Source organism: Rhinoraja longicauda, chromosome 1 (assembly GCF_053455715.1).
Source record: "Rhinoraja longicauda isolate Sanriku21f chromosome 1, sRhiLon1.1, whole genome shotgun sequence".
NCBI classification, from domain to species: Eukaryota; Metazoa; Chordata; class Chondrichthyes; order Rajiformes; family Arhynchobatidae; genus Rhinoraja; species Rhinoraja longicauda.
This window is the reverse complement of record NC_135953.1, coordinates 53,420,393-53,435,133: the sequence shown is the minus strand read 5'-3', so window position 1 is coordinate 53,435,133 and position 14,741 is coordinate 53,420,393. Positions and strand designations below refer to the sequence as shown.

Below are 14,741 nucleotides of genomic sequence, written 5' to 3'. Positions count from 1 at the left end.
GATTTTTGGTACAGCCATTTGATTGATAGGAGGTCATTCCTATCAGATTCTGTGAAATTGTTCACTTAAGAAAATTTAAATGCTTCTTCTGTGTGGTATCTCTCGGAAAACTTTGACATATGTAGTAACTGAATGGTGCTGCACAGAAACATGCTCTACGAGAGATTTTCAGCACAGAAGGAGGTCATATCATTGATTGTTTTTGTGCGGGCCAAAGATTAAATCTAAGGCTCCCATATTTACTATTCTTCAAGGGAGCAAGTACCAAATGCCCGCTAGCCTCTGAGTGATAGAAAATTCCTCTCGCCTTCCCTCTAATTCTTGTGCAATCACAGTGCAGCTATGCACCCGAATAATGACCTCTTGCTATAATAATTAGTTCATTTCCATTCACTGTCCATATCCATTATAATTTTATATGTTTCAATTAACTCGCCCCAATGCTTCCCCTGCTCTAAAGAAACCGTCGTCTTTTCATTTTTCCTCACAGCTATAATTCTAAGGGGCAATATTTTTGTAAATGTCTTCTGTTCAGTCTTGCATACTAGCAATTCTGGTAATGTGATGACAGACCTATAAGCAGTTTGCTAGTTATATTCTACCCCAAAGCCTAATACAAATATAACTTCCTGCTGCAATTTACTAAGGCTTGGATAATAAAGGGAATTATAGAAATGTCTTGTTCAAAGTCAAATGAACTCTTAAAGCAGGCATCAATATTTTTGAATATTTTAAACGGCATAACTGGAAATGCACTCTTCAGTATAATATTCTGGATTAAATTTTAAATCATGAGAAAGAAGGCTTTGCTCCTACGCCACATTTTATTAAAATCTTGTTTTCTCAGGATTGTACTCATTTCAAGGATGTGAAAGAGAAACACTGCAAAGAAACATTCGGATGAAATATGCAAATATATAATGACTCTTTATTTAATGCATTGCTCATGGGAAGAAATGAGAAAAGGTTCTCCTAACTTAAAAACAGTGCAGAGATAAGATACATGCATCAAACACTCTGGGCCATACTAACCCATCGAATCTACAATGTATTTTGTTTTCATTGCTCTACCATCCTACATTTTTTTACCTGCACAAAAATCATAATGAATTATGGTAATCTAGTCCCTTCCCTTCCCCAGTTGCTACACTACCTAGTAAAATACAGCAGATGCTGCAAATCTGAAAGTAAAACAAAAAATCCTGTACTAGCAATGTTCAGCGGGTGAGGCAGCATCTGCAGAGAGAAAGAAGTTTAATGTTTCAGGTTGATGATTTTTCATCACAACTGTTTTTATTTCAGCTTGGAAAGTGTACTAAAGGTTATAACCATGCTTCAGATAAACTTAATTCCTCATAATTCACAAGTAGAAGAACAGTCAATTGTCACAACAGCGACAGTTATGAAAACAATGGATCTTACGGTAAAATAACTTCAGACTTTGCACGAAAACAATTCACAAATTGTCTTTGTTGGGTCAAATTAGGTTGGGTAAAAAGAATCACTTTCTAAATGAAATGAGCTTGGGTGATCAGACGTCAGTTTCCCAGAAGGCAAAAACTCCAGCTAAGAACACTTTTAAAGCCCCAATTAACAGCAGGAAGGCGACATGGCGCAATGTAATAATTATAAACGCTCTTTTAGTAGTTAATAGCCTTAAAATGTGGGTGAGATTCATGTGCAAAGCGGAGATGAGATTTGTTAACAACAAAACAAATACGTATGTATTGGGAGATTTATATTTATTTTGTGGTCCACATGATTGACGTAGTGTAAATGGGGTAATGGGACATAACACAATTTTGATCTGTTGCACTGAATGGACTAATGTGGAAAGCATATAAACCATGCAGGGGTGAAATCAATCCTTGTGCAATGCCCACTTGAGGCCTCCCTTGTGAATTTGATTCGTGTTGATGAAATTAACACTCAATAAGGGCCACATACGGAAAAACAGGTCTGAACAACTGGTGCAATCATTGCACTGGAGCTATTTAAAAAGATCAATTACTTGCAGTTGCCAGGGGAATAATTTGGAGCTGAGTCACTGGTAAGGACTGGTATTAAAAGTCTTGGAGTGACACTTGTTGAATCTTTAATTGAAAGTTGCTTCTGAAAAAGATTGGAATAATTTATTGGTGAAAATATTCCACTCTCAAGCCTTTTTGAGGATAGATGCACCTATTTTTTTAACCTTGGTGAAGAGACCTTTCTGCAGTTTACCATCACTGAATTCTCCATGAACAAAAAACCTGGGCCACCTTCCACTGGTGGGAGAGTCTAGGACTAGAGGTCATAGCCTCAGAATGAAAGAAAGTTCCTTTAAGAAGGAGATGAGGAGGAATTTCTTAAATCAGAGGGTGATGAATCTGTGGAATTCTTTGCCACAGAAGGATGTGGAGACCAAGTCAATGGATATTTTTAAGGCAGATATAGGTAGATTCTTGATTAGTACGGGTCAGGAGTTATGGGGAGAAGGCAGGAAAATGGGATTAGGAGGGAGGGATAGATCAGCCATGGTGGAGTGAACTTGATGGGCTGAAGGGCCTAATTTTGCCCCTATCACATGACGTTATGATCTCAACCGTGCCTTCTCAATGGCAACGCTGTTCTTGTTAGCACCACGCTTAATGCAAATGAAGATTAGCAACAAATTTGGTCCAAGTTATATTATCTAATCATTACATAACAATAAACAATGTGAACCCTGTCTTCTCATAAGAAAACATATTACAGTCCCTCTTTAAAGACCAAACTAATTTTCACAATTGCACAAATCATGAAAGTCAGAAATAAGGAAAGCAACATTTTAAATATTTTGCATTTTTAATCAGTTCAGTTCAGTTTAGTTTATTGTCACATGTACCGAGGTACAGTGAGAAGCTTTTGTTGGTGCTAAACAGTCAGTGCAAAGACAATACATGACAAAGGAATAATGTTTAGTACAATATAAAGCCAGTAATTCCGATCAAGAGTAGGAAGGGACTGGGGATGCAGGTTTAAACCGAAGATAGACACAAAGTGCTGGAGTAACTCAGTGGGACAGGTCGATCAAGTCCGATCAAGGATAGTCCAATATTCACCAATGAGGTAGATAGTAATAGGTTATAATCATAGCAGATGCTCCTGTGCCTTGCTTTAGTTCTTGACTGCCAGGAACATTTGCATACCTTATTAATCCAATGCGGTCCTCCCAAATTGTCTCCACAAATTGAGGGTAATTATTCCCATACATTAGGTGACTGAAGGCTGTTTTTAAAGGTGTACTAGATGGCCTGGCTTTGGACAGTATTGACTCACCATGAGTGGTGGCAGGTAGTACTGATAACTGACTGGCAATTGTGAGAACAGTGTTGGGAGAAAGCATGAACACTGTCATTCTGAGAGGGCAGACAATGTATTCTCCATGGATCTTATCTGCAACTCCATGGAACAGGGAATTTGATGAACAGTTTGCTGGAGCGGTTAGATACCCTCAAAGTAACAGTGGAATACAAGGCTATGATAGCAGAAGTCCAAGCATGCAGTGATGAGTAATGTATTCTCTGCCATCAGACCTTGCACCATGGTAAGTTTATGAGTGTTGAAATGTCACAGGTCACCATTTTGACTGTGTCATCCACCAATCTATTGGCCCGGTATGCAAACTGCAGAGGGTCCAGCAAGAGGTTTGTGATGTTTTTCAGCTGGGCCAGCACGTCTTTCAAAGGTCTTCATGACTACAGAGGTCAGTGCGACAGGCCTGTAGTCATTAAGAGCAGTGATCCTTGTCTTTTTGGGTACAGGGACAATAGTGGAGACTTTGAATTCCTTTCTACAATTTCATCTTCAATGTTTGGTTTAATCAAGCATTACAAGTGTTAAATTTGAACCAAGTACACATACATTTACAATATAAAAATGTTCCCCACCAAAGATTCACCAGGATGAAGCAATTCTGTTGATATTTCTTGTCCAAATCTGGTAAAATGCTTTTGTTTCTGCAAACCCAAGGGTTCCCAATATAGAAGTTTTCTAATGAGATATCATTAACACTGTGAGGTGTCTACACTGTTATGTTTTTGCTCCATGGATAGAATTGCTTTGTACTATTCTAGGAATTCATCACAGTATGGATGTTATTTCCACATGCATACATCTGCTTGGGACTGCCAAGCTGTTTTATATATTTTACAATTCTTTGAACTATCTTATCCCAGACAACAGTTTTTTTTAAATTAAGAAACTAAAGTAATCTTAACTGTGATTCAGTATAATTTGCCCAAAGTGGAGATCAGTCTTTAAAGTGCTTTGGATTCCCTTAGAAATTATTTGATTAGCACATGAATGCTCAATAGAATTATTTTCCTGTTATAACGGTAGATATATTAATCTGTTCAAAAGAAATTAGCTGGGACTTAAATAAAAATAACAAACAAAGAAATAAGAAATTAAATTCTTAAGCATTTAAAATTTAGAAGTTGGAGCCTTAAGTGCATAAAAGCAATTTATTCTTTCTAGGCTGAGCTGCAATCATTTCTTGCTGAAATTGTGCTGATCAGGATATTGCCTGAATATATCTGTGTGCCATTCATCTTGGTGCATTGACTCCTGCTGCAGCTCTACCAATTTACCAGCTGCTCAATATCATTCTGTACCCTACAACTATTCTCCTTACTGTTATCCACGCCACCAAATTTCATGTTATCTGCAAATTTACTAATCAAACCTCCCATATTCAAATCTATGTTGTTAATGTATATAATAAATAGCAAAGGCCTCAGTATTGATCCCTGAAGTACGCTGCTAGTCATAGGCTTCCAATCACAAAAGTAACCCTTCACCATCACCCTCCGGCTCCTGTAACCAAATCAATTTTGAATTCAATTTGTCAATTTTCCTTGGACTCCACAAGCTTTCCATGCAGGACTTTGTCAAATATCTTACTGAGGTCCATGAAATGCATGTCAACCTCATGCCCTTTTCAACATCTTTTGTTTTCTTTTTCAAACACTCACTTAAATTAGTCACCCAAGATCTCCAATCAACAAATCCACGCTGACTTTTCCCAGATTAATCCTTGCCTTTCCAAATTTTTCAGAAATTGCTCAGTAATTTCCCTACAACTGATGTTAGATTAACTAAAATATAATGAATTGGCTTATCCTATTGCCATTCGTGAATAAAGGTAGAGTTTAGAGCTTGGATTAGTGTTTGGGACTACGATGTTGTGGCCACTCCGGAAACGTGGTTGTGAGAGGGAAACGACTGGCAGCTCAATGTTTCAGACGTAATCGAAATGGAGGCAAAAGAGGTGGAGGAGTTGCATTACTAATCAGGGAGATTGTCACAGCGGCAGTCTTACTAGCTACTTGGAGAGGAAATATTAGAGGCTATATAGGTAGAGCTTAGAAATAAGAAAGGTAGAAACACTCTGACAGGATTGTAGTATAGGCCCCCCCCAAAAATAAGCAGGAAATAGAGGAACATCTATGTTGACAGATTACTGAAAGATGCCAGAGCATCTTAGTTGGTGACTTTAACTTCCCTAATATTAACTGGGATTTGCTCAATGCCAAAGGCATAGACGGGGTAGAATTTGTGAGGTGTATCCACGAGGGTTTCTTGATTCAGTATGTGGATAGTCCAACCCGAGAAGTGAACATATTGGACTTTGTGTTGGGAAATGAGTCTGGTCAGGTGACTGGTGTTTAAGTGGAAGACTATTTTGGCGATAGTGATCATACATTTTAACAAGGAATAAGTCCAAATTTAATAAATCTCAAGAAGGGTCCTGACCCAAAATGATACATCCATTTTCTCCAGAGATGCTGCCTGACCCCAGCATTTTGTGTCTAGCTATAAGTTTTAAGATTGTTTCGAATAGAGAGAAGGCTGGACCTTTTAGGAAGGTATAAAACTGGGATAAGACAAACTACAACATTATTAGGCAGAGCTCGGGAGGTACACTGGGAGCAGTTGTTATTGGGTAAGTCCACATCTAACATGTGAGTATGGTTGAAAGAAGTTCAGACAGGGCCTTTGAAGAATATAAATAGAGGAGGAAAGAACTCAAGCAGATATGGGCCATAAGGGGCTACAAAATAGTTTTGGCAAGTTAGATTAAAGAAAATCTCAAAGCTTTTTATACCTCAAAAGTTTCAAAGGTCTGTTTATTGTCATGTGTACCAATTAAGGTACAGTGAGACTCGATTACCTGCATTAAAAATAAGAAAGTAACCAGGGAGAAGGTAGGATCGCTGAAGGATAAAGAAGGGAATTCGTGCTTGGAGGTCTGGGGATGTAAACGAGGTACTAAATACGTACTTTGCGTCTGTTTTACCAAGATGGGTATAGAAGACAGTGAGATCAGTGCTACATCTTATCCCAGGGAGTAGGGCATGTTTATCACTAACAAAAGACTGGCACAAAGAGCTCTCCTGGATGCACTGTAAACATTTATCCCCATTTAATCCTGCCACACTAAGGTAATCCCAGTTCATATTACGGAAGTTGAAATCCTCTACTATCATAACCTATTCCTCTTGAAACTGTGTGATTTGTCTACAAATGTGCTCCTCAATCTGTGGCTGACTGTTAGGAGGCCTTTAGTATAATCCCAGCCAACTGACTGCCCCACTTCTATTTCGGTGTTCTACCCGTATGCCTTATTTGAAGAATGTTCTAGGTCATCCTCCTTATTTACTGCAGTGATGATCTCCTTGTTTCCTCCTCCTCTATATTCCCCCAACTTCTATATCTTGTAATGCAGACTTGTCAGTCCTGCCCTTCTATCAACCATGTCTCAGTAATTGCAACAATATGGTATTCCCATATGCTGATCAATTCTCTACCATCCTCTGCCTTCCCAGTCAGGCACCTTGCATTAAAAGTGATGCAATTTAATGTTCCAACCATTCCAAGTACCTAATCATACACATGGCTGCTCTGCCTACTGAACTGACCGAGTTTTGCTTCTACATTTGACTGAACCTTGCTCCAACTGTGTCCCAAGCCCCAGCCAAATTAATTTAAAATCGGCCCAACAGCATGAGCAAACCTCCCAGCGAGAAGATTGGACCTGTTCTGGTTGAGGAAAAATTCCTCGTGCTTATGCAATTACCATCTATCCCAGAAATGTTCCAATAATTCAAAACTCAAAAGCTTTCCTTCCTGCACTATTCCATGAGCCACACACATTCATCTGATCTGTATTCCTATTCCTTTACTTAGTAGTTGTGGCACTGGATGAAATCCAGAGACTACTACCTTAGAGGACCTGTTTGTTCGTTTGCTACCCAGTTTGTTAACCTGACCTAATTTCTTTATCCAACCATGTTGTTGCTACTATTGTGTTGTTTATCTTCCTCCTAAAGAATCCTCTATAACAATGCAATGACATCTTTAACACTGACATCAATGAGGCAACATACCAGTCATGTTCATGGCCATGGAATTGTATGACTGTTCCCTTTACAGTCGAGTCCCCTATGACCATAACTCTCCCAGTCCTTTCCTCTCCTATGGTCCAGAAAGCGAGGTTGGTGGATGACAAAGCTGATAGGGGGTGAAATTGGTAAGACTGGCGGGTGTGATGATGGGTGGAGAATAGTATATTTTGTACGAAAGTGGGAAGAGGGAAACCATCCTCAAAAAGAGAAAATAGGTAAAGGAATCTATCTTAGTGGAATTCTTACCCTAGTGTTGGGACTGCTCAAAGGGTAGTACTCTGTGTGTGCCCAATGGCAAAAGCATCACATAACAAAGTGGCCTAATTAACTGGGCAATGCTCTAACTCAGTGTTACATGGGATATTAATAATGTATGCACATCTGGTACATTACTATTTGGACCGGCATGGTCCATGTCCAACAGAGCCCAGACAATTTTCACTTCAATGCAGGTATCACGTTCCATTCCAGACAGAATTGATTTTCATACAGATAGTGTGAAAGGTGTGGTGATTCATGAGTCTGTTTCTGGGCACCAATCTCAATCAGTCAAATTGCAATCAATGCTGCAACCATGTCTGTATAGTTCCTCCGTCTAACTTCTCTTGAAATGACCACTGTCATAAAGTTCCTCTTTCATTACAATGTTTGGCAACTCAGGCAATTTATTTTCCAAATTACTGATTAGTTACTTTATACTCACAAGTTAAATCAGACAGTGTAAATCAGTGGTCATGACATCTGTTCCTTCAACAATGCAGTGGCTAAATCATTGCATATTGGTTTCTTCCATGATTTGTAATGGGTTTGAGAAAAATTTGTATTTTTATATCTTTTACAAGTCTAAACAACAATTAATTTGTGCTAAATACTTCCTCTCACATCAACACCTTCTGATTCACATCGTTCACATGCTCTTAGGATTAATTTAAACTTAATTAATACTGGCTGACTTATTTTTCTTTCACACTTCTCTAGTTTCAGTGCTGTTCTGTACCAGGGCCATTCTTTTACTTGCATTTCTCTCCTTAAAAATGGGCAGCAATTGATTACTTTAGGTATTATTGTCACATGTACCTAGTTATTGCAAAAACCTTTTGTTTGCAAGCTATCCAAACAAATCAGATAATATTATACGCAAATACAATCAAGCCAAACACAAATATAAAAGGCAATTCGTAGAGAAAAATACCAGCGTGCAGAATATAGTTTCTCAGCATTGTAGCTGAACAGTTCCAGAGATAAAGACCACTGTCAGCAATGAAGTAGCTTCGAAAAACAGGACTGTACCCTAGCTTATGAGAAAGAACTGTTCAGAAGTCTGAGAACAGTGGGGAATACACTGTTACTTAGTCTGGTGGTCTATGCTTTCAGGCTTCTGTATCTTCTGCCAAATGGGAGTGGGGAGAAGTGGTAATGACCAGGGTTGATGAGGTCTTCGATTATGCTGACTGTTTTCGTGGGACAGTGTGAAGTGTAGATGAAATCAATGGTGGGGATAGACACAAAAAGCTGGAGTAACTCAGCGGGTCAGACAGCATCTCTAGAGAAAAGGAATAGGTGTCGTTTTGGGTTAAGACCCTTCTTCAGAGTGATCCGTTGAATCCAGAGATTCTGTCTAACCTGCTGACTTACTCCAGCTTTTTGTGTCTATCTTCGGTTTAAACCAGCATCTGCAGTTCCTTCTGACACATCAATGGTGGAGAGTCTGCTCTATGAGATGGACTGGGTTACATCCACAACTCTACAATTGTTTGCAGTCTTGGGCAGAGTTGTTCCCAAACCTGGCTGTGATGCAACCAAACTTTATATACAGTCTTATCATCTGTTTCTTAAATAAATTGTTAATGTTGTATTAGATCAAAGACAATCTTCCAGCCATGACAGAAGTTGCACTGAATTTTAAGCTATTGTCTCATATGTGATATTAAATTTGAAATAATATTTCCATGTCCAGGCTTTAAATGAGAATGAGAATCAAAGCAAATGGGCTTAGTGCAGGAATGTCTGCTGAGGTAAAAGATCAGTAATGAACTTACAGAATAATTCTGAAGAAGGGTCTCGACCCGAAACGTCACCCATTCCTTCTCTCCTGAGATGCTGCCTGACCTGCTGAGTTACTCCCGCATTTTGTGATACCTTCGATTTGTACCAGCATCTGCAGTTATTTTTCTTACAGAATGGTGGAGTAGGAGGGAGGGACTGATTGGCTTACTTGTTTATAACTTTCATTTGTTATATCCTTACAATCATGCATAATGTTGTTATATTAATTGGAAACTTCTAAAACGCTATTCATGGTGGAACAAATATCCAAAGAGATTTTACAGAAATGCTAAAGAAATTGACAGGTACATAGGAAGGCCGTTTCAGAAACTTGGAAGGGCTGGATAATGAAGCTTTTTTAGAAGATAGTCTCAAGGGGATGGCATGCATAAGAATCTAAGTTTCAAACCACAGCACAATAGTGCCTGCCAGTGATTTTGGAGCGAAGCATATCAGAGTTGGAGTAGCAGATGGTACATAGTGGAGAAAAGACATTTTATATACTGACAAAACCATGAAAGCCTGCAGCAAATTAAGTGAGAAATTTTATTTTGTGAAACTAATTGCAAACAAAAGCTATGTTATTCATGTTCTGCTTGGCAGAGGAATGTGAAAAGGAGGGCATATTTCTTGCTGTTGCAAGGATAGCTGAAGAGCATCTTGTATATGGTGATGACTTGCGATTAAATGGGGAAAGGAGCTTATTGTTAGCAGGTTCTGTCAACTCAAGCAGTACAATACAGAAGTTAGGGTTCAGTACGTGACCCCCCACATTACAGCCTTTCTGGTAACAAAGTTCACCCTTAGGAAATTCACAAAGCACTATCCATAAATTTGTGATACGGAATAAAATTTGCTCATTTGAAATTCAAGGTGGATGAAAATAAATGTAAAAGAAACAGTAAATGTTGTCTATTTTTAGTTTTAGTAGTTCAATACTGTAGGACAATATGATTTGGATATGACATTACTCAGTCGATTGAGGTGGCAGTCACAAGTGAGTCCCTCATTTGTCATGCATGCTTCAGTCTGAAGTCATGAGAACGAACATCAAAGTGCAGCACTGCCCTGCACCACCTGGGAGGCTCAGCATAGTCATACAGCGTGGAAGCAGGCTCTTCAGCCCAACTTGCCTACACCGACTAACATGTCCCATCTATACTAGTCCCACTTTTCTGCGTTTGGCCCATATCCATCTAAACCTATCCTATCCATGTACCTGTCTAATTGCTTCTTAAACATTGGGATAGTCCCTGCCTCAACTACCTCCTCCTGCAGCTCATTCTATACACCCACCACCCTTTGCCCCCTTCACCTTCAACCTATGCCCTCTGGTTCTCGATTCCCCTACTCTGGGCAAGAGAGTCTGAGCCTGTTCCATTCCTCTCATGATTTTATACACCACTGTAAGATCACCCCTCATCCTCTTGCACTCCAAGGACTGAGCCTGCTCAACCTGGAAACAAATTGTCAAGCTTCAAAGGATTCAGAGAAGATTTCTGACGATGATGCCAGGACTAGAGGGTGTGAGCTATAGGGAGAGGTTGAATAGGCTGGGTCTCTATTCCTTGCAGCGCAGGAGGATGAGGGGTGATCTTATAGAGGTAAACAAAATCATGAGAGGAATAGATCGGGTAGATGCACACTTGCCCAGAGTAAGGGAATTGAGGACCAGAGGACATAGGTTCAAGGTGAAGGGGAAACACTTATGTTAGCCTTCTGTGGTTCAGAAGAATATGATTTACAATACAAGGAAGAATAGAGTGAATGCACAGACTCTTTTAGCCAGGGTAGTTCAGTCTAGTTTATTGTCATGTGAACCGAGGTACAGTGAAAAGCTTTTGTTGCGTGTTAACCAGTCAGCGGAATGACAATACATGATTACAATCAATCCATTTACAGCTTATAGATACATGATATGGGAATAACGTTTGGTGCAAGGTAAAGCCAGCAAAGTCCGATTAAGGATAGTCCAAGGTTCATCAAAGAGTAGATAGAAAATAACTGCAGATGCTGGTACAAATCGAAGGTATTTATTCACAAAATGCTGGAGTAACTTAGCAGGTCAGGCAGCATCTCAGGAGAGAAGGAATGGGTGACGTTTCGGGTCGAGACCCTTCTTCAGTCTGAAGAAGGGTCTCGACCCGAAACGTCACCCATTCCTTCTCTCCTGAGATGCTGCCTGACCTGCTGAGTTACTCCAGCATTTTGTGAATAAATAGTAGTTCAGCACTGCTCTCTGGTTGTGGTAGGATGATTCAGTTGCCTGATAACAGCTGGGAAGAAACTGTCCTCGAATCTGGTGGTATTTGTTTTCACATTTCTAAACCTTTTGCCTGATGGGAGACGGGAGAAGAGGGAGGGACAGGGTGCGACTCTTCTTTGATGATGCCACTGGCCTTGCCGAGGCAGCGTGAGGTATAAATATAGTCAATAGAAGGGAGGTTGGTTTGTGTGATGGTCTGGGCTGCGTCCACAATTCGTAACAATGTCTTGCGGTCTTGGATGGAGCTGTTCTCAAACCAAGCTGTGATGCATCCTCATAAGATGCTTTCTATGGTGCATTTGTAAAAGTTGGCGAGAGTTGTAGGGGACATGCCAAATATTCGAAGCCTTCTAGGGAAGTAGATGCTTTCTTGGTCGTTGCTGCAATATGGTTTGTAGGTTAATTGGCTGGGTAAATGTAAAATATTGTCCCTAGTGGGTGTAGGATAGTGTTAATGTGCGGGGATCGCTGGGCGGCGCGGACTTGGTGGGCCGAAAAGGCCTGTTTCCGCGCTGTATATATATGATATGATATGATATGGGTGATCCAAGAGGACATAAGTTTTGAATCCTAATAAGAGTAGGTGAATCAAAACAAGAGGCCATATGTTTAACCTGAAAGAGGCAAGATTTGGGTATTTGAAGAGATAGTTGAGACAGATACTACAACAACATTTGAAAAACAATTGAACAAATACATGGATAGGAAAGGTTTAGAGGGACATGGGCCAATCGTGGGCAAATGGGACCAGCTTAGATGGGGCATCTTGCTCAGCATGGACGAATTGGGTCGAAGAGGTTGTTTCAGTGTTTTATGACTCCACAAGGTGAGGTAGCCTTAACCACACTATATTCTATGACCATTGTCAGGTTAATTCCCGGAATGGCGGGACTGTCATATGTTGAAAGACTGGAGCGACTGGGCTTGTATACACTGGAATTTAGGATGAGAGGGGATCTTATCGAAACGTATAAGATTATTAAGGGGTTGGACACGTTAGAGGCAGGAAACATGTTCCCAATGTTGGGGGAGTCCAGAACAAGGGGCCACAGTTTAAGAATAAGGGGTAGGCCATTTAGAACGGAGATGAGGAAAAACTTTTTCAGTCAGAGAGTTGTGAATCTGTGGAATTCTCTGCCTCAGAAGGCAGTGGAGGCTAATTCTCTGAATGCATTCAAGAGAGAGCTAGATAGAGCTCTTAAGGATAGCGGAGTCAGGGGGTATGGGGAGAAGGCAGGAACGGGGTACTGATTGAGAATGATCAGCCATGATCACATTGAATGGCGGTGCTGGCCGAATGGCCTCCTCCTGCACCTATTGTCTATTATCTATTGTAAGAAATAGGGCCTTGGAACCCAGACAAAGGATCTGAATTAAGCAACAAATTATGCCAAACAAGAGGCCTACTCTTCGCTGAACCACTGTCCATAATTCAGTTATCTAAATCACCATTCTCTTTGTGATCACTTACACAAAAGTTTGTATGGAAAAGAAACTTCATGACACACGTAATGAAGAATTGACAGAAAGTTGAAAAGAGGATGTAATATTAACACTTTCTTTCAAATTTTCTGCAACGTTTCTTCCTTCAGTCTGCACCTTCTCAACCCCCATCTACCTAATCGACAGTTCTGTAGTTGCCACAGAGCGAGTTCCTTTCAGATCTGACAGCCTTCCCAGTATTTCCCAGCATGGCAAAGGTACAACAGTTAACAACTTTTCACTTAGCTCCCATCTGACCCTAATTTAGCATATGAAGTGAGAAATTCCTAAATTGGTGAATTATAATTTATGCTTAATTCAGTGCTTGTGCAAAACATGGCACAGTTAACATTGTAGAAGTGGATGAAATTCAATTGCTTGGCTAAGTACTGTTCCCAGCTACTTCACAACTAGGATTGGCACAAATCTAATCTATAAGTTAGCAACTAATTCAACAAAAGTTGCTTTTGCTTAAGAACTCTGGAACAAAAGCCCCTAGTTGTGCAGCTACACTTTCAGTACTGCTCACAAAGAATGCTTAGGGTGGTGGGTGTATGGAACAAGCTGCCAGAGGAGGTAGTTGAGGCCGGGACTATCCCAACATTTAAGAAACAGTTAGACAGGTACATGGATAGGACGTTTGGAGGGATATTGACCAAGTGCGGGCAGGTGAGACTAGTGTAGCTGGGACATGTTGGCATGTGTGGGCAAGTTGGGCCAAAGGGCCTGTTTCCACACTGTATCACACTATGACCATAAATTCCAGTCAGGGGTTTTCATTTGTTGATTTACTATAACATCGGTTTCTGCCAGAATCATGAATTAGCGAATATATATATATATATATATATATATATATTAAAAAAGGATAAGAAAATGACTGCTGTTGAATATAACCAAGTTTAGTATGACATTCCTATGGAACAACTAGGCAAGGCCACCATCATCAGTAAGGATGAGTCGCACTCTGCCCACTCCCTCTCCTCCCCTCTCTCTCATCAGGCAAGAGGCGAAGAAGTGTGAAAACGCATACTTCCAGATTCAGGGACAGTCTCTTCCCTGTTGTTATCAGGCAACTGAACCATCCTACCAGCAACTAGAGAGCACTCCTGAGCTACTTTCCACCTCATTGGAGACCCTTGGGCTATCTTGGATCAGACTTTATTGGACTATCTTGCACTAAACGTTATTCACGTTATTCGCTTTATCATGTATCTGCACACTGTGGACAGATTGTCTTTCCACTGACTGGTTAGCACGCAACAAAAGCTTTTCACTGTACCTCGCTCGGTACATGTGAATATAAACTAAACTAAATATTTACTGTATTAGTGAGACTAATAGTTATTCTATGTGAGGCACAGGTGTAAACCTTTGTTTCCGAAAAACAGAAAGCCACCACTTGCACTGTTTGATGGTTGAGAACACCCATGGCTTGATTGTATTCATATATGTTTTTATCTGATTTAATTGGATGGCATGCAAGCAAGAGCTTTTCACTGAAGAAACAACTGCAG

The 14,741-nt window shown here is 40.1% G+C and overlaps 1 protein-coding gene across 5 annotated transcripts in view; it reads right to left on the bottom strand.

Moving 5' to 3' along the window:
* rnf180a (ring finger protein 180a) overlaps positions 1 to 14,741 on the bottom strand; it is a 113,940-nt gene that overhangs the window by 17,579 nt on the left and 81,620 nt on the right. The gene's annotated exons all lie outside the window — the stretch shown is intronic.